General features: G+C 52.0%; 1 pseudogene; it reads left to right on the forward strand.

The window, feature by feature from the left end:
- The first annotated feature begins 7,250 nt into the window (after window positions 1-7,250).
- Window positions 7,251-7,540, forward strand: LOC101562961 (annotated as a pseudogene).
- The last annotated feature ends 12,303 nt before the right edge of the window (window positions 7,541-19,843 follow it).

Raw genomic sequence — 19,843 nt, forward strand, 5'->3', positions numbered from 1 at the left:
AGCGGCGGACGCACGCCGCACGCACGCCTGCTGCAAGGGCGCTCAGGACTCTGGCTGACCCCTTGCACTCAGAAGCAGCGTGGCTGTTCCGGTCTCTGGCCAGGGGTGGGGCGTCTTGGGAACGAAGGTGGCCCCCGCTTCCCACCTGAACGTCCAGAGAGATGGGGTGCCCTGGAGGAGGGCGCTGGGCTCAAGCCAGGAAGTCTGGAGCCCCCAGAGGCCAGGACGGCAGGGTCAAAGAGCTGGGTCACATGCCGCGGGTTCCTCACCTCGGCGGAGATGGCTGTCCGGTAGCTCTACAGTCTAACATCCTGGGCTTGGCCTTGCGGCGAGCGGGTGCCTGGCAATCGCCATGCGTCAGAGCCGAACTCTCCGCCGCGTAGCTCCCGCCGCCAGCCCCTCTCCAGGCAGCTGCCCGCAGCTCAGCTTCTCATGGGGGAAAGCCACGTAGGACCTGCTCCCAGAAACTGCCTCTTGATCCGGCCACGTCCCTTCCGCTCTCTGTCTGGGGCTGCAGCTCCAGGGAGGCGACGCTGGCGCGCCCACCAGACCTGCCTTATCAAAGTGGGACCCAGCCCTACGTAAGGTGTCAGCTGATAGAGCCGCCCGTCCCCGCCTGACTCCGCGCGCGGCTGTGGCGCTGTCCGCGGTGCCGCGCGTTCCCCGCGTTCCGCGCAGAACCCAGCAAAACATGCAGGGGCAGACCCTGCGTCAGTCGCTGTCCGCGGTGCTGACACCGCCTGCCGACCGCGTGGGTGCTGTCCGAGGTCCTGCCGCTTTGCCTGAAATAGGTGCTCTCGTGGACCGAGTTGGCCAATGAACTTTCCGTACTTGTCCTTCTGAAGGTGGCCTGAGACCTTAAGCCCTATCTTCTACTTCTCCTAGCTGCAGTCTGGGATGTTGCGCTGATTATTCTCATCCAGATTAGAGTACCTGAACGTTTCTTTGAACATGACTTTTTGTTGCTTCCCTTAAAGCGTTCGCTTTCCTACAGGTGAAAAGGTTTGATGCTATTTCCTTCTATTCTCAAATATGTGCACATATTGGAGCTAGAAGGCACATCCTAGAAAGAAGCAACAGCATTTTTCTGCACACTACAGCAAATCTGCTGCTGTGACAGGCACCGTTGGATACAAGGTATGTTGTACATGCTCTATGGCATGAAAAGAAGAGGGCTATTTAAATCCAGCAAAACAGAAACAAGATACACATCCTCATAAATTGAAAATGGATTAAAAGATACTATCCAGAAGTTTTAATCTATTATTAGCTAGTGCTTGGGATCCAAGCCAGGGCCTGTGCATGCTAGACAAGTCCTCTAACATTGATTGATTGGATTGATTGATTGATTGATTAGAGTTTTGAGACTGGGCTCATGGAGTGCAGGCTGGCCTTGAACTCACTTATGTAGTCAGGACTTGTCTTGAGCACATGGTAATCCTCCTGCCTCAGCTTCCTGAGTGTTGGGATTAGAGATCATAGAAGACAGGTGTCAAACTTAGGGGTTTTGCAAGGGGACCAATACACATTTTATAAGATTATTTTATAATGAATCACCCAAAGAATCGTATACAAAGAGTGCAGTAAATCTGCCCACATAGTAAAGACCAAAAATCCCAGCTGAGGACCTAGATCCTGATATCCTGCATGAGTCCAGCTGAAAACCTAGAACTCATAACAGTGTCTCCCACAAGTCTAATTGGAGGCCTAGAGCCCACAGCAAAGTCTCATGCAGGCCTGTGTCACAGATCTGCAGTGGAATGGCCCAAAGGTCAGTGGTGGAAGCTAGAAGTCTATGCCAGTGGGATGAAGGATCTGGGCTAGCAGGCTGAGGGGATCTGCACTGGAGCCAGGAAGTGATGCTTAAGGTAAGCACCAGAGCTCCCCCAAAGGTACCACAGCCGTCCTCAGCAACATGAGGCCCTGAGGTCCTCCAGCAATGAGGAATGCTGAGTTCCTATCAGGAAAGCCAATGTGATGAGCTTCTCCACAAGGCAGCATGTCATTTCCCCCTCTAGTTTGTCTTTACCCACCCAGGCAATATCTTTAAACATAAGCAAAATGCAGATCAAATCTCTGCCAAAGCATACTGCACTCCCTTGGTCCAGCAGCCAATGCAGTTCCTCTCAGTTGAAGCTTCATGAGCATCATCTTAATTGGTAGGATTTCCAGCCACACTCTGATTTTCCAGGCTCCGATCACAGTCATCACTACCCCTACAGCATATAGTAATGGAGAGCAAGCCTCTCTCCCTCCCTTACATTACATTCAGGCTGTCTGCCCCAGGGTGGGCGTAGCACGCACACCCATAATCCCAGCAGCACTCACACTCATCATCCCAGAATTGGATCATGAATTAACCACAAAATCTAGAAGGCCACCCCATGACTACATGAGGCTTGGGGGGCTATCTAGACCCAAACTATAGCAGAGATGTATGCCACCATGCCTGGCACCACATTAACATTTAGCTGTATCTCCAGCCCCAGAAATCATGGTTTATAGCACCTCACAGAGACATACAACAGAGTAAGATGAAAGAAATTGAAATAAGGAAAACTAGGGTAATATATTTAGGTAAATTAGGTAATAAGGTAATAAGGAAAAAAATAAGTAATAAGGAAAGTAGGGTAATATAGTTAAAAGTACAGTTTAGTTTTTGAAAAAGTACATGCAATGGGTATCATTAAGTTCTGTACATACAAGTAAATTTGGCCAGAAGATTTTTGATTATTTAAAAATAAGAAACAAGGGCTGGCCAGATAGCTCAGTGGATCAAAGTGCCTGCTTAGGCAGACACAGGGAACGGGGTTCAATCCCTCATGTGCTGTGCTGGCCCCATCCCCAGGGCGCACTGAGACTCGATTGGGACTGGGTGTGGTGGCACACACCTGTAATCCCAGCGCTTGGGAGGCTGAAAACAGAAGAATCGTTATGAGTCTGATCTATGTAGTGAGACTCTAGACTAAATGTGTATATATAAAATAGGAAACATACTGTTTTACAAGATTCTATTTGTCACAGAGTAAAACAAATGTCACTAGAATGTGCTGAGAAGTTAATCTTCAGAGTGACACGCTGTATTCTTAGAAGTATAGCTATTCTTATGAGGGCAAAACATTGAGAGTGGAGACATTTTAATTTGTTTTAGAAGCCTTCTATGGAGAGGATTAGGACATGATTTTGGAAGTTGTGAGACAGTGGCCAAGATGGTGATCCTTCATTATTGACATATGTAACAAGAATGGAATGGTGTCCGACAGAAGAGCAGTCCTAGACTCAGTGTGTGGGCAGTCACCGAGAGACTGCTCAATTCATCACTCAAAACAAACCAAGGGTGGATGACCAGGAAGCCGACAGCCCACGAAGGAGGCCAGTGACCAGGCCCACACTTCCTCTCAGACCCAAAGCAGGGCCAGGCGGCTGTGAGCAAGGGCTCTGCAGTGCAGCAACAGCGACTGTCTTCAGGAATCTCCTCGTCCCTCCTCTCCAGCAACCTGCAGCTATCTGCACAGGTCACTGTGCACCAGGAAGAGGCGACACCCAGGCTGCTGGAGGCAGAGGGTGAAGAGACCTTGACATTTGGAACGCGCCACAGCCAGCCTCCCTCAGAGAAGTGGCAGGTGGAAGCCAGTTAATAGCAGAGCCTGGCCCAGGTCCGGCTTGCAGATGATGCACTGGGCCACTGCACCTGCTCCATGGTGCTCCCTCCACTTCCCAGGGGCATCATCAGGGCACATCGTGGTCACTGACAGAATCCCGTGCTTGTGCCTTGCCCTTTGGAGAACTACTATAAAGGACAGGCCAGGAGGAGTCTCTAGAATTTCTCCCCCTACTGGAGCTCAGATAGTAAGTAACAACAGTCCTTCAGGAGGGCATCTGATGGCAGAGAATTTTGCCTCCTGTCCTAGCCGCATGTCATTTAGTTGGTCTTTACAAAAACTGGTTATAACGGGACAGTGATCTACCACAGACAAGCCCAAGGACAGCTACATGGCCAGCTGAGCAGGATGAGGGGGTGGGTGCATCTGCTCGAGTGCATTTGCTACTGCCTGCGGTGTGGGACGCTCAGCCATTGACCTGGCTGTGAGTCACTACATGCCTCTCAGTAGGAGAATGAATGCAGTTTCCTCAGAATAGCCAATGAAAGCACTGTGTTCTTGCTCTGATCCTAAGCCCACTGTCTCTCTCTCTGCTGTCAAATCAGAAGGAATGGCTCACTTAGACCAGAGGTCTTCACAGTGGGTTCTATGCTCTGCAGAGGCTCCCAGCCCCTTGCTGTGGGTTGGGAAAGGTCGTCATTTCCACAATGATGCTAAGAGATTGTCTTCATGCTAAGAGATTGCTTCTTCATTGTGTCAACTTTGTGCTGATGGTGCAAAAGTGGCAGTGAGCATCCCTGGGGAGGCCCGCACGCAGGCCAGGGCCATGAACACAGGCTGTGGATGCTGGCATCCTTCACTGCCCTGCATTCACGGGAGAAAAAGAGAGCTGCAGGATCACTTCAGAGTGCCTTGAAGGATGTAATGAAGTTGGTTCTCGTGTTAGAGTTTGACTTTGGATGTGCATCCTGAACACCCGCACACCACCCTCTGCCTCAGAGCACCTTTCCAGAGCACATGAGCGAAGACAGCAAGCCCAGCACCTGTGTGGAGCGGGCAAAACTATGCCGAACGACGGAGGAAAGGGCTGAAGTGACTGTATCTAGATGGCCGCCTCCTTGAGTCCTCATAGGTGCTTGGGGGGTGGAGGGAGGTGGCTGGATGGAAAGCGACTGCTGTTAGAAGGTGGGGCCCTGCTGGCAGAGGCAGCCACCGGTGGCTTGGCCTGGAGGAGTCCGTCTCATGCTCCTGGCCCTCTCCTCTCCTGCTCCTTGTCCCCCATGCTGTGAGCAGCACTTCTCCGCCAGGCCCTTCTGCTGTGCCACTCTAACTCAGAGTCAGCTGACCATGAACCAAAATGTGAGCCCAAAGGAAGCCCTCCTTCCTTATGCTGTGGGTGTTGGGCATCGTGTCTCAGCTATAGGAAAGGGACAGGCAAAGGGGGAAATAAAAAGGATTAAAACGTGTTATGTGCGTGCACTGACTCCCCACGGGGACTGTGACGGTGATGTCCTGCCAACGTGGACAAATAAAGGTCTTTTTGAGAGATGGACCCTCACATCCTGCTCGTGTCTGTCAGCACTCAGCACATGCGCGTGCCGAGATGACCATGAGGCGCCAGGCCCAGGGTAGCTGACTTTCCCCCGAAGAAAAGCCCTGGCTCTTAGTAATAGTTCTGTTGGATGAGGTTACTCCAGTGGGATTATTGAGGTGTGGAGAATTTAAAGATCTCATACTAGAAGAAGAGGCTGATTCTCACTTGCTTTGCCTTGACATTTTCTATGATGTAAGGGGGTCAGCTGTGAACCCTCAGGTCACCATTACACTGGTGGTGACGTTATATTATTGTCTCTGGAGGTTTCTACTGGCAGGATAAGTGACAGCTGTTGTCCTTTTTGGGGCAGGGGCAGAAAAGTCACAGTTACTCTTGGTTTGCTTTTTTCTCCTTCGCATTCTTCAGACACCAGAACAAATGCAAGAGAACACAGCCCCCAGGAGAAGGGCGGGGAGCCACCATGGTCTGGGTGCTCTTGTGTTGTTATTGCTATTGTTATCAATTTATTTTGTTTTCTGCTTTGTGGAGGCAGGGGCTGGCTGTAGAGTTCAAGCTGGCCTTGAACTTACTATGTAGTCCTGGCTGGCCTCTGAGTCAGGACCACCCTCCTGCCCCAGCCTCCCAAGTGCTGGGATTCCAGGTGTGCACCACCATGCCCAGCTTTGGGGACTGACTCCCTATATTCCGAGGTGGTGGTATTTGGAGGTGAGGACTTCAGGAGGGAATTAGAGTTAGATGAGGTCATGACACTGGCTCCTCATGATGACAGCAGTGGCTTTAGAAGCAGAAGAAGAGAAGCCATGGGGCCTCACTGCCCTGTCTCTCTATTTGACCACCCAGCAGGAAGGCGCTCCTCAGACCTCTAGCCACACAAAGCACTCTGCCCTGGGTGCGTTAGTACAAAGATACACGCGTGCAATGCAAAGCTGGAGCAGGCAGGGGCTGTCTAGGCAGGACTCAGAGAGACCCCTTCATAGGGCCGCCCGGGGGCGCTGTGGGGGCGGGCGTGGTAGGGCGCACCTACAATCCCAGTCCTCTGAGGGCGAAGGCGGTTGGACTATAAGTCCAAGCTCAGCCGGGCAGCTTAGTGACTTAGTGAGATCTTGCCTCAAAAATAAAAATCAAGTAAGGGCTGGGGATACAGCTTAGTGCAAAGACTCTGGATTTAATCATTAGGTTTTTCTTTTCTTTTTTAAAAGAAATAACCTAGTAAAAAGTTCTCTCCAGAGGCCAGGAGTAACAGTAAGAGAGGCAGACGACAGAGCAAGGCTCACGCCCCCTGCGCATGACAGAGCGCCAAGCCACGGGTGCGTCCACCTGGGCAGCAGAGGCCCAAGCTCACAATTGCCATTAGGACCAGGGAGGGGTGTTTGGGGGTGCGTGAGCCTCAGCATGGTGGGGAGACCATACTGGCCCCAGGGACCAAATAGGCAGGCAGCCAGCAAGGAGGCTAACACCTGCAGCCCACACAGAAAAGCCTAGGCCAGAGACACAGAGGCTGGTGATCAGTCCGACAAGGAGCCACTCTCTCTGGGCGCTCAACTCGGAGGCCCATGGCTACTGGCTAGAGAGAGGCCAGTCTCCCAGGGGAAGGAGACTGGGACACTGCTGGTAGCACATGCTGGGCCCCATGGGACCTAGAGCCACCATCAAAGGCTGGAGATGGCAGAAAGGCGAGCAGCCAGACTTGCTGTGATGGTCAGACCTGAGGCTGCCCAGCTCCAGTCACGTGTGCCAGATCTCCTCAGCCTCCACTCTCAGCGCGGTGGGGCTGCTGTGCACACGGCACTCGAGGCCACCTCTGAGGCCCCCGCTCTGCTCACAGTGGCCAGTGAGGCTCTTGCACTGCAGCCTGGGCCGGGGGTGAGCGCACTCCTTTTGTACCTCACTTAAAACTAATGTCCTTGGGCAGGTGAGCTCATGCAAGCCCGCAACCCCAGTGCTCGAGCCCTGCCCACCTCTATGCCTCCCTCCTGGCCCTCCCTCCTCTCTGCAGAAGCCTGAGGTGACACTGACGTGTTCCAGAGCCCAAGCTCCCTGACCTGGAGGCCAGCCCCGTGCGGACATCAGCTGCAACCCCTGCCTGGGTCCTAATGGCAGTGGAGCCACTGACAGAGCCCTGGAGACAGTGGTCACCACTCTCTCTAGCTCTGCAGGACGGGAGGGTCAGAGGGGCAGCCTTAGCGTCAACAAGCTTTGGGAGTTGGCCACCCGGCAGTGGCCGCACCTGCTCAAGGATGTGGGATCCCTAGGTGATAAGATGAAGAGTTTGAGTGTCATTCATGACTCGGACCTCAAGTTCAATGAGTCCTGGAGACTGACAGGCCAGCCGACCACCAAAGAAATCAGGAAGGAGAAGGGGGCAAAGATCTGGAAGAAGTAAAGGGCCTGCTGGCTGGGCAGGGGCAGGCGAACCTGCTCCCCCTCCAATAAAGCTTCCTTCTGGGGACAGTACTCGGGAGGCTGAGGCAGGAGGATCTCTGTGAGTTCAAGGTCAGCCTGGATTGCATAGGGAGACAACATCTCAAAAACAGATTCTACAGCCATTCTCTCCAAAACAGTTCTTCTCACATGTGGTAGAGGCTAATACACCCCAGAGCTTGGGACATTCCTCTGTTGGCCTTTGGCTGTCACCATGTGACAGGCAGGTAGCTACTAGGGCCCCTGTGCTGTTAGGTAGTCTGTGCTCCGCAGACACAGCTTGCTGCTTGCTGTCCAAGGCCAGCTGGGGTCCTCTGGGACCAGGTTTCCTTAAGTTGAAATAAAGAGAGCCACGGGGTTGACAAAGCGCAGAAGCTAGAAGGTGCAGGTGAGCTGCAGCTCACGCCAAGGCGAAGGGGGCTGCTTCTGGCGTCCTTTACCAAGAGACACCACAGTCCGGTCCGGTCCTCACACAGGTCCAGGGTGTGGGCTAGTTCACTCCACTAAAAACTCAACACGCGAGCCAGAGCTGCAGCAGCTGGAGCGCACATTCATTATCGAGACCCGCACCTTCACCTCTGAACCAGACGGACATGTGGCTTCAAACAGCGGTGGGAGAGGAACAAGCCCCTGAAGCTGGACTCTCTGACAGCCCCGCATGCGCACGGAGCAGCAGGAAAGCACAAGCTCCCCCTCGGCTCTCCCTTCCCATCCCCCTGCCCCGAGGGGCTTACCTCTCGTGCGGATGTTCTGCAACCTACACGTGAACATCTCTGCTCAGCACAGCGCCGAGGATCTGCTGGAGCCCGCGTGCCTGCCGCCCATGGGCTGGGGCCTTACCTTCCGCCCTCCATCCTTCCCACGCTGACTGCTGGACCCCAGTGGTGCGCTGCTCAGGGCTCTGGCGGATGCAGGGGCTGCCCTCCCCACCAGCACAAAGACCAGACACGTGGGGACAGGAGATGATTTGAGAGAAGACCTTGGGCAGCGGGACTGGGAGCACAGAGAGAGACCGAGAGGGGCAGGGTCCATCCAAAGCATGCTTTACGACCGGCAAGCGCTGTAAGCAAAGAGGGCAGTGAGTGCGCTTTAAGATTTCTCATGCAAGGACACGAAGCTGAGACATTCCTTCACGGACTATCATAACCTTTTGAGCAATCATGGGCCTTCCCTGGGCAGACTTCTCAGGTCCCCTCAGTTTGGAAGAAAGGGCAGAGAGACCTTAGTGTGGCTGCATTGCCCAGTGCACTGTGGGCAGCCGTGAGCAGGGCTGCGGCTGAAGCCGGAGCTAGGCCCAAAGTCTCCCTGTTGTCCTGGCCCCCGCAAAGGTGCCTCCAGTGAGGCTAGAAGGCCGACCTGTATGGCCCAGCAATGTGGCGAGGACTGTCCTGAAGGGACCTGGCCGGCTCCTCAGGAAGAAGTCCTGGAGGGTGAGGGAGGCGGGTGAGGGACCTGAAAGTCCACGTGGCAACTGGAGTCCGATTTCTGCCTGCTACACGTGGATTCTCTTGTTAAAGCGACAGCTCAGCTGGCCGTGTGTGCATTTCGTTCTTACAGACACCGTGATGGATTAGCCAGCACCCGGGATCCCGTGGCAGAAACACTTGCGTTCTCCCTCTCTCCCCGTGTGGGCACATGCGTGTTCCTAGGCTCGTCTCTGCCGTCAGGTTCTTCCTCAGCTTCTTCCTCTTCCCCCGTCTTCTCTGGGCAAGTGTGGTGGCTTCCACCACCACAGCAAGCGTGGAGGCAGACATCACAGAGGCCAGGCTCGTCTCGGCCCAGTGGGAGCGGTGCCAGCCCTGACTGGCTGTGCACACAGGGCGGAGCTGCTCATGTCGCAAGTGAGAGTGCATGGGACAAGCCCCATAGGCGCCCGCAGGCCCAGCCTTGGAAAGGGCCCCCGCTCCTAGCAGCTCCTGGGGGCCAGGCCTCTAGCACATGGCCTTTGAGGGGGCACCACAGCCACGTGCTGGCAGAAAGGGTCCCACTCGCTCTCGGTCCCGTATCTGCAAAATGCTAAAAGGCTCCCTTAACAATGAAATTCCAATGTGTTTGTTTATCCTTCCTACTATTCAAACAGATGTCTTTTATATAAACTAAAGCGACCAACGTATCAAAACCACAGGTCTCCAGGCCTGGTGGCGCACGCCTGTAATCCCGGCGCTGGGGAGGCTGAGACAGGAGGATCACTCTGAGTCTGAGCTGCGTAGCGAGACCCTGTACGAAAAGAATAAGACAAAAACAAAAGCAAAGAACTACACATGTCCACCTGGTTTCCACCCATGAGTTCGTGCACTGCTGCCTTACCTCTGCCTCCAGACACTATTTCTCTGTGCCCCACACGCTCGTTGGGTTATTTATTTATTTTTTTGGCAGAACCGGGGATTGAACTCAGGCCCTTGTGCTTGCCAGGGAAGTGCTTATTCCACTGAGCCATCTCCCCGGCCCTTCACTGGGTTCTTTTGAAGCAAATTCCACAATAGCATTACATCCACTAAATATTTTAGCTTATGCTGCCAAAGCAAGGACACTAAAAACATAATCACATGCATTATTGCACCTAAAGCATTTAACCCTACTGGGGCCCGCCCTCAGACCACCGATCTCCTTGCAGACATACAGACGACAGAATAAAACACAAGACAAAACATGCTTTAGTTACAAGGGGCACCAGGCAGTGAAGCCCAGTGACAGGCTAGGACATGAGGCACAGTGTCCTTGGCCTTTAGTAGGTGCACAGCTTGAAGGGGGAGGGGGTGCTGGTGGCTGCCAGAACCAGTGGGGGTGAACTGCTGATGTGCTTGATCAAGCTTCGAGGGTTGAGGAACAATGCATTTTTGGCAAAGCACCCCGGCACAGATCTGGGTAGCTGGTAACCTGACAGTCTGCTCACTGAGCTAGACAGGATTCCGAGTCGGGTCCTCAGCTGCCAAGTCCTCTTGCTTTGAGGCCCCAGAACTTTGCAGACTGGACGCCAGCCTCAGCTCTGGCCTTGGCTTAAATCTGTCCTTAAGCCAGTCGGGGCTCTCGCCACAAGTCATGTGGGCCTAAGATACTCCCTCGATGTGTTCTTGTGCCGGTTTCTTAATATTGGCCGCTGCCTGTCGCACACTGCGTCAAGGGTCCTCGCGTAACCCTGTTTCCACAGTGCATCAGAGCTCCGGGCGCTGCTCACTGCTGGGCAGCTTCTCATGGCTGGGGGCTGGATCTGGCCGGAACCAGGCAGGTGCACCCGCCGCACTTGGTGCCCGTCCCGGAGCTCTTTTTAGTGAGTTCTCCCCGCTTGTGTTTTACTCTTGTCCATATTGAAGGGGATGGGTGGTCTGCTTGTACATCACATGACTCCGATTTTAGTGGATGCAAGTCGCCCTGGGATCCTCTGGAATGAACACTGAAGGGATGGGGGAGTGTCCTGGCTCCCCTAAGATGTCTGTGAGGTGGGTCCACTGACGATACTCCCCTTTCTGTCCTCTCTCCCTCCCTCCTTCCCTCTCTTCCTTCCTTCCTTCTTTCTGTTTTTCTTCCTTTCAGTGCTGAAATGGAACCCAGGGCCTAGTGCATGCTAGATGCACTCCTGAACTACACTCTCAGCTAAATTTTTCATTGAGCGGATTGCATCTCAAACTGCAGCATGCCACATAGTCCCCATATGTCACATGCATTTCTCACCAATTCTGAGCAGGGTTTGACAGCTTGGCCACAGTCAAGCCTAGACGTTTCGGCTGGCAGGAGCACTTTCCACCCAGTGCACCCCCCGGCAGGCTCTGTATAAGGGACGAAAAGCGATCAGGGCCGGCTCTCCTAGCATGCCTGCCACCTCCTTAGAATGGTTCACCTCAGGTTTTCACCTAATGGCTAAAAATAATTTCTGTGACCCCTTGTTTCACTTTGGGTTGCTAAGTGGTGACATCCCACATTTCCTCTTAAATCAGTAGCTGGAGTTGTTGTTTTTCTAGTACCAGGGCTTGAACTCAGGACCTTATGCCTACCAGGCAGGGGCTTATGCTGCTGAGCTCTCTCCCTAGCCCTAGCTGGAATACTTTTATAAAAATGCTCTTAGCGATTCAATGAGCTTAAGTTGTACTTAATATATACACGTGCACACATACAAGCGTAATAAGAGGAAAATAGCTCTATAGGATAAGAGGTCAGGAAGTTTGTCCCATTGGGGCCAGTGCATTTTATTATATACGATGCTTTGGACTTAAATAGAATGCTTTATCTATTATAGATTATGCCTTTTCTTTTTTTTTGAGACAGGGCCTTACTATGTGCTATGTGTTTCCATCTGGCCTTGAGCTCATCATGTAGTCCAGGCTGGCCTCAAACTTGTAGCGATCCCCCTGCCTCAGCCTCACAAGTGCTTACTATAGGCATGTGCCACCACACTCGGCTATAGAGTAGACTTTAACAAACAAATGAAGTTCAGTGTTTTCCTATATAAACATGACCCTCTGAGGTTAATGGCTTCCTCTGGCAACAGCTACCTCTAGCAAAACAGACCTTGTGATCACGCTGCAGTTGTTTATTTAAAAGTACTGGGGGGCAGGAGGGAGGGGGCAGTGCAAGGACAGAGATGGGCTATGTGCCTGCTCCACACGATGAGTGTAAACATGTACCACAAACAGGTACTAACACAAATACGTTCCAGTTAATAAAAAGAAGGCAGGAAAATGCCAAGCATGCCAGACATTGCAGTCGCACTGAAAATGTTAAATGCTACCATACGACCATAAATTATAACAACGATAATTTAAAATCAGCAGCCATTTGCCTGTGGCAGCTGCCTGCTGCTTTCTGTATCATTTTACAGCAGTCTGTAACCAGGAGCGCTGCTGGTGGGAAGCCACAGAGCGGCCGCTGGGCAGTGATCCCGGCGACATCACCCCAGCTGACCGCAGGCTGGGGAACGCACGAAGGTTTGCGGCTGCAGCCGGTGACACCCTGGGGAGGGCTCTGTCTCTGCCTGCACCTTCTCCGCAGCCTGGTTTGCCACCTTGTGGCTGCGAGTTGGCACCTGCAGGTCCAACCCTCACTGCGTTTCCAGGGAAAGGCCTCTCTGCACAGATTCCCACGGTGGCCGCACTTGTTGCCATTCCCAGCAGCAGCGGCCAAGCGCTGTCCCACCCCACCCCCAGCCGCACCAGTGTTTGTTATGATCCAGCTTTTTGGTGGTGGCCACTCTTTCAGGAGTAAGGTGGAGTCTCAGGGCCATTCTAATTTGCATTCTCTAATAGCCAGTGAGGCTGACCGGTTCCTCACAGACTTATTGCCGTTTGTGCTTCTCCTGAGAAGTGTTTGTTCACTTCAGCTGCGGGGAGCCAACAGAACGAGCACAGGTGCCACCTTGATGTGTCGCTGCGCCCTGCGGGGTCACTGTGAGCTTGAGACCTACCAGGTGATGACAGTGTCTCATACATCGAAGCCTTTGTGTCCTTGCTTACCCATAATAGGCAAAGCATGCTTTTTTTTTTTTTTTTTCCTGTGACAGGGTCTCACTATGTAGTTTAGGCTGGCTTTGAACTCACTATGTAGGGGTTGGTAAGATGGCTCAGTGGTCTAAAGCACCTACTTAGAACAAGCTTAGCAAAGCACAGGGACCACCGTTCAATCCCCCAGCACCACATGCCAGCCCGCCCCGCCCCCTGGTGGGCTGAGCTGGCCACACACACACAAATAAATAAATAAATAAAAAGAACTCACTATGTAGCCAAGAATGGCCTTGAATTCTTAGCAATCCTCCTGCCTCAGCCTCCCGAATTTTGGGACTGCAGAGCCCATTTGAAAAGCATGGTACAAATCTTTGTATTCATTGAATTAAGAGAAAGTAACTGTATGTCTATCCTAACTATTTTGAATATACAGATACAAAATGGTCATTTATATTCCCCTTTTTTTGTTTAGTTTTGTCGGAGATGGGTATTCCATTGCCATTTAAATATTGTAGGCGCATGAATTCAATGAAATAATCCAATATAGTCCAGTAGTCCATAATAGTAGTGGGATATCCACAGGACTGGCAATGTCAGAAGTTGTTGACTTGAGCCTTTTACAGCTCAGCATATTAATATGGCTTTACTTTTTATAACTTGTTTTTGTACTTTTCTGCTGGATGATTAAGACAAAAATAAAGCAAGACCTATATAACAAGAAATGTAACTTTTGTATCTGACAAGGTCAGTCAGATCCCCTCAGGATTTATCCTGAAACCCTGCACCACAGTTTGCAGATCCTTTAAGATTTGTACTAATAGTGTTTGGGCAGGATATCATGTCTGCATCTTGTACTATGAATAACCACTAAGAAGACAACAATATGCAATGTATTGATTATTGAAGCTGTCCTATTAATCGGTTTTGAATCTGTCTCATTGCTATTTGTTTCTCAATAAAATTATTTAAAAAATAAATAAAAAATAAAAACAAAAATAAAAAAAGAAAGAAAAAGCATAGTTCTGTTGGTACTGGCCCCTCCCGCCACAGGCTCCCTGCTGTCTAACACCTGCCTAACGGTTCCATTAATTATGGTCACTGAGAAGAACTGAGGACAGTCTAACTAGCAGAAAAGGAATACAGGTTGTTAAAGTGCAAGGGAGAGAGTCACAGCAGGAGAAAGTTATGGGCGTGTGGTTGTCCAACCGCCCCTGCCCTGACACAGCTCAACACCCTTTGCTACAGGGCAGGGGAACGTGGGGAACGCGGGGAACGCAGACAATTCCAAGGGGCCCTCGAGAATAGAAACACTATCTACTACAAACACGCAATCATCAAAGACGAAAAGAGGCCAGACATGGTGGCCCAGGGCTGTTGCCCTGGCACTCAGGAGGCCAAGGCAGTAGAGTTTGAGGCCAGCCAGGATCACGTTGTGAGTGCAAGGACACCCTGAGTTATTTGTCTCAAAAACACACAAACTGAGAAAAAATAAATGCATAATAAAATAAAAAGTAAATAAATGAATGAACAAATAAATAAATAATTTTATTTCTGGAGAAATGAATGGTCCCAGGGACAGATATTTGCTTATAGAATGATTCTCTTGGCATGTGCGTATGCCAGAGGGAAGCCAGCACTTGGGATCTTTTATCCTCTTAGTACGGAGCACAGAGCCCAAGGCCTTCCCACTGAACTACACCTGGAGTCTGTTTTAACTTTTCACTTTGATACAAGGTCTCACTTAACTCATTAAGTTGCCCAGGCTGGGCTTGAACTTGCAAGCCCTCTGCCTCAGCTTCCCAGAGTGATCGCAGGTGCTCACCACCGCATCGGGGTACCATGCTCCTCGGCACGTCTAGCCAAGGTGGGTGTGTGCCAAGCAGGAGGCCCCCGGCCCATGGAGATGTCCGTGTGGGTGTGTCTCCTTTGGGGAGGGTCACCTGGGCCTAAGCAGCTACGTCTTGGACGGCTGGCTCCCAGAGACCCGCCACAGGGGCAGGGTGGGAGCCTCCCTCGGGCCCACAGTCATTTGAGGTAGTGGTCCGCAGCCCCCAGCCCCGAGTGGGCACAACTGTTTGAGCACAGCTTGCAAGAGAAGAGTCAGAAGCCCCCGCGCCCTGCTCTGCCTGTGTGGAAGCAGCAGGCAGGGGAGAAGGGCTAGGAATCGGCCCTGCTCTTTCTCCCATGGTCCCCTCCTCTTGCTGGAGACAAAGCTCAGGTAGTCAGGAACAACCACCTTCTTCCGCTGTGGATGGTGCTGGGGAACAAACGGAGGCGCCCGTCCTGTAGACACGCGCAGGCTCTGAGCCCGGCCCAGCCTGGGTGCCTGGATCGAGAGGCAGTGGCCGGCTTCCGGTGACCAGACGCGCCCTCCAGGAGCCCAACGCTGCAAGCGCGGTGGCAGCGGCCGGGCCTGGCGCCAACACTCTCCCCGCCTCACTGGACGCGCTCATTGTGGCGCCTGGCTCTTTCTCACTCTGTTCTCAAGCTTGCGTTTCCAGCTGAGCTTTCTGCTTCTCTTTTTTTCAGTCTCACTAGGTAGTTCTGGCTGCCTGTCAGTTCACTGTGTGCCCAGACTCACAGAGCTGTCCTGCCTCAGCCTCCCGAGCCACTGTGCCCGGCGTGGTGGGTTTCCTTTTCAGCCCATCCCACAGCATCCACCCTGCAGGCGCAGGATGCTGTCTCCCGTCTTTGTCTTTCCGAGAAGGAGCATGCTGTTCAGCGATGAACGTGAACGGCTGCGCCACGAGGACGGAACTGTGCTGAGCCTTCTTCAGGAAACGCAGCACAGCACTAGGACCTGCGAGAAGTCGGGCTTTTGTGGCGCTGGAGCCGTCTCAGGAATCCACACAGCACCGATTCACAGACGCCCTTGCAGCTTCACAGCCCCTAAACGGATTGCACGCCTGTGGTGCGGGCGCACGCCTGTGATCCCAGCTCTTGGGGGGCAGGAGGATCGCCACCAATCCGAGGCTGGGCGACGCTGCGCGGGGAGTTCAAGGGCAGCCTGAGCTACACAGCCAGACTCTGTCTGAAAGAAACAAACAGCAACAACACAATCTAAGCTTGCAGCTCTAATTCTTGTTTATGTTTAAAGACTTAAAATTTTTTATTCAATTTCTTTAAGGAGTCACATGGCCAAATTTTGTGGCTGTTTTCTCTTAGTCTGCCGGGCATGAATGTGGCGGTGGCACACTGCGATGTCTGCCTTTCTGTGGTACAAACTGTGCTAATATTTGTCCCCAGAATCTCCGCATGTTCTTGAGCGCTTCTTAGATCAGCGCCCCCTCCTTCCCGCGCACTCCCCTAAACAACGCGCATCCATACCCTGCGCGCTCGCTGCCAGCGGATCTCGGGATTCTTCATTTTCACCTGTGCCCTGCTAGTCGCCTCAAATTAAACAGCTCCATCAAGTCTCAGCAGCGGGCACCGAGCCCCACTGAGCATCGTAAACTAAAAACGATTATTTGGGGAGGCTGCATAATTATACTATGACGGAAGGCTTGGCAACCAGAGATGCATATTTTTCAAGATTTGAGAGAAAATTTAATGAAAGTGCCACAAATGTATTACTTAGGATGACAGTCTGCACTTAATATGAGGCCCTTTTCTCCGTGGATTTCAAAGTCTTGACTAATTAATTAGCCTGAATTCCCTGGTTTTCTGGATGGTCAAGCCTTCAGGCAGACCTCCGAGGTGTGTGCAGCCATCGCATCCGGGGATGTGGGGATGTGGGGAGCGTCGCCTGGGGTCCCCTGGCTGGCAGCTAGTTAGCAGCTGTTGGGTGCTGGTCTTCGCTTCCTCTCCTTGCCCGATTCTGACCTTGGAAGCTTCAGCCCAGAGTCAGCAAGCCGATGTCCGCCCACTAAGCCTGCTCCCTGCCTGCCTGTGTGTGCACCAATGGCGAGCCTGTGCGCATGCGCTGAGGGGCTTCGTGCACACTGTCACAGGTGATGGAGACCGAGAGTGGGGCGGGGGCAGGGACCACAGAGCCCGAAGCATTTTCTGTTTAGGCCTTGAAGGAAAAGAAGTGAGGGGAGGGCAAAGAAGGGGAGGCCCAAGGCCCCCGACCTAACCTCTCTAAAGTCATTTTCCCACCTGTAAAGTAAAATGCGGTAGTCAGCAGTAGAGCAACATCATTAGAAGAGCCAAGTTTTATATTTGTGTATAATGATCTTTGAACCTGAATCTTTCCGTTGGAAACTATCTGTTCCTGAACCTGTTTCCATTAAAACTAAGGTGGAAAATCCCTAGCAGTTGTTTTTGGACAGGTTCTCCCTATGCAGTGCCTTGCTATGTAGCTCAGGCTGGCCTGGACTCACTGTGCAGCCCCGCTGGCCCTGAACTTGTGGTGGTACTTCTGCTGCAGCCCAGTGAGTGCTGGGGTCGCATTCACATCCCACCATGTGACCCCAGCAATTCATTCAAAATGCCATTCTCTCCTTAACAAGTGTTGTCATCCACGGGACACCCAGCACCACCACACACAGAGGAGTGCGGGTTAGAGGTGTAGGACATTTTCAGGGGCACAGGGCCAGAGTAGTACTTCTCTTGGTAGTCTGAATCTAAGCGTCAGGATGAGGGCAGCCTCCCACCCTAGAGGCCCCTATGGGCTTGTGTGTGCTCCCTGCACTGCAGAGCACCCCCAGAAAAACACACCAGCTGCCACACGGGTTGGCATGTCCCCTGTTCACCCTGGGTGGATGCTCAGACTCGGTCTGTGTCAGAGCGCTCTGGCTCGACAGTGTTTATGCTTTCGCATGGTGACAAGCAGAAAGGGACCAAAGCTGCCCGTCTCAAGCCACTGGCGATGTGTTAGGAAATAGGACACGAGTGAGACCATAGGAAGACAAGGTCAGAAATGTGTAGGGGCAGCACTGGGTGTCGTAGACAAAGCCTGTCCACGCGGTCTGGTGGGAGAAGAGCTGGGTACTGGGTCCTGGGTTCTCTGGCAGGAAGGCAGGGGGAGAGACAAGAGGCCACAGGATTCTCTGAGGGTGGCTGGAGTAGGCGAGCAGGGGAAGCCGAGGGGCCTTGGCACCAGATGTTATCCCAGAACAAAGGGTTTTTACCTGCCATAAGCCCATGGGGACAGTTTCCAATGAGAGGCCAGTCTCTGCTGTCTCAGCTTCAGCTTGTATATTGTCCACATGTGTTTGTTTGCTTGTTTCAGTACTGGGGATTGAACCCATGGCCTCGGTACTGAGCGACAGCCCTAGCTGTTTTTCACTTTTTATTGACGTAAGTTTCACTAAGTTGTCCAGCCTGGACTAAAATTTGTGTGTTGGGATTACAAGAGTGTATCACCACACCTGGCTACCATTGTTTGGTGCAGGATTTATTTATAAATGTATTTATTTATTGAGACAGGGTCTTACTGTGTAGTTCTGGTTGGCACCACAACACCTGGTATGGGTTTTCATCTACCAGGAATGTGACCAGTGGGGCTCCCTTCCTCCCAGCTCTGCCCTAAAGGGCTTCAACCTTACTGTTTCCACACTGAGCACCACAACCTCCTTCTCTAGTCAGCGGGAGAGGATACCTTTGCTAAGAGGCTCCTCTGATGGGAAAGGTCACTGTTCCTGTCCTCTGCTGTCCTTGCCTGTGGGATGTCCTCTTGGTCATCCCTGCCCCTGTGGCATCTCCCAGCCCTACATCCACCACCCTGCTCCACTTAGATTGGCAGGGACCCAGAGAGGCTGGAGCTCAGTGGCTTCTGGGTGCCGCTCACAGCTAAGCAGGGACCACGTGCTGTGCTCCTGTCTGCTCGCGAGCATTTGTACAGCTAACATGGGCTTCTGATGACCAGGCCACTCATTTCAATGAGGATGTCAGGCTGGAGTTTTGAACAGTGGCTATGCCCACACTTTCATCCTGTGACCTCTGCACGATGAGGTCTCCCCAGGAGGCAGAGTCACGGACATGGCCACCAAAGCGACCCCAGGACCACGGCGCTTCAGGGGCTTTGTCTGCAGGGCAACAGCTGCTCCAGTTCACACGCAGGCTATTGCAAGGTAGGCGGGGAAGAGGGAGCAGCCTCCCTAGGTGCAGCCTCATTTCACCCCACTGAGACACTGGATCCACCAGTCACCTATGTGGATTTATAGAGTATTGATGGGAAGTACCAAGGTCAACCTGAGTTCTGGAAACCACGGATATTAAGCTTATCTTAATGTCTTCCTAAAATGTGATCCATTCTATCTCTTGACAGAATCTGAGCAAAACACTAAACATTGTACTATGCAAAATGGATTACAGAAAACTAGACTTGAGAAACTCTCCTTTGGTCATGATTACTCTTCAATGCTTGATGATTATCTAAACTAAGATTGCATATTAGTTATTTCTTATAACAGAAGCGTTCTGTGTTACAGGACATACTTAAACAAAGGCCACATCCACTGAGTTCTAATCTGGCAGGAGTGGTCGACCTGTCTGCTTTCTCACAAGCACCCTGTCTCACAGCTAGTGGAGAGCAGCCTTTGCTGCGATCTTACCTGTAATCCTCCTCAGTCGTCCTGTGCTGGCTGCTGACCATACAGCTAGGGCGTAACGTGGCAAAATTCCCTCTTGCCATACGCTTTCCAATTATTGAAATTCAGTCTCTCCCTATAGAGGAGAAATCATTAAATATATAGTAAATAATGAGGTTAATTAATTTAACCCTTCTAATTAGGAAACTAATTAAATCAGAAAATTAAAACTGATGCAAGACATTAAAATTAGGAAGTTCTGAATTTAGATCTAACCAATATCTCCTCCACTTCAATCAGTTTCAAAAGAAGACTGCATATTAGCCACAAAAATTATAAATCACTGGACTGCTTTTGGCC

This window comes from Octodon degus, unplaced genomic scaffold (genome assembly GCF_000260255.1).
Source record: "Octodon degus isolate 3935 unplaced genomic scaffold, OctDeg1.0 scaffold00027, whole genome shotgun sequence".
Classification (NCBI taxonomy): Eukaryota; Metazoa; Chordata; class Mammalia; order Rodentia; family Octodontidae; genus Octodon; species Octodon degus.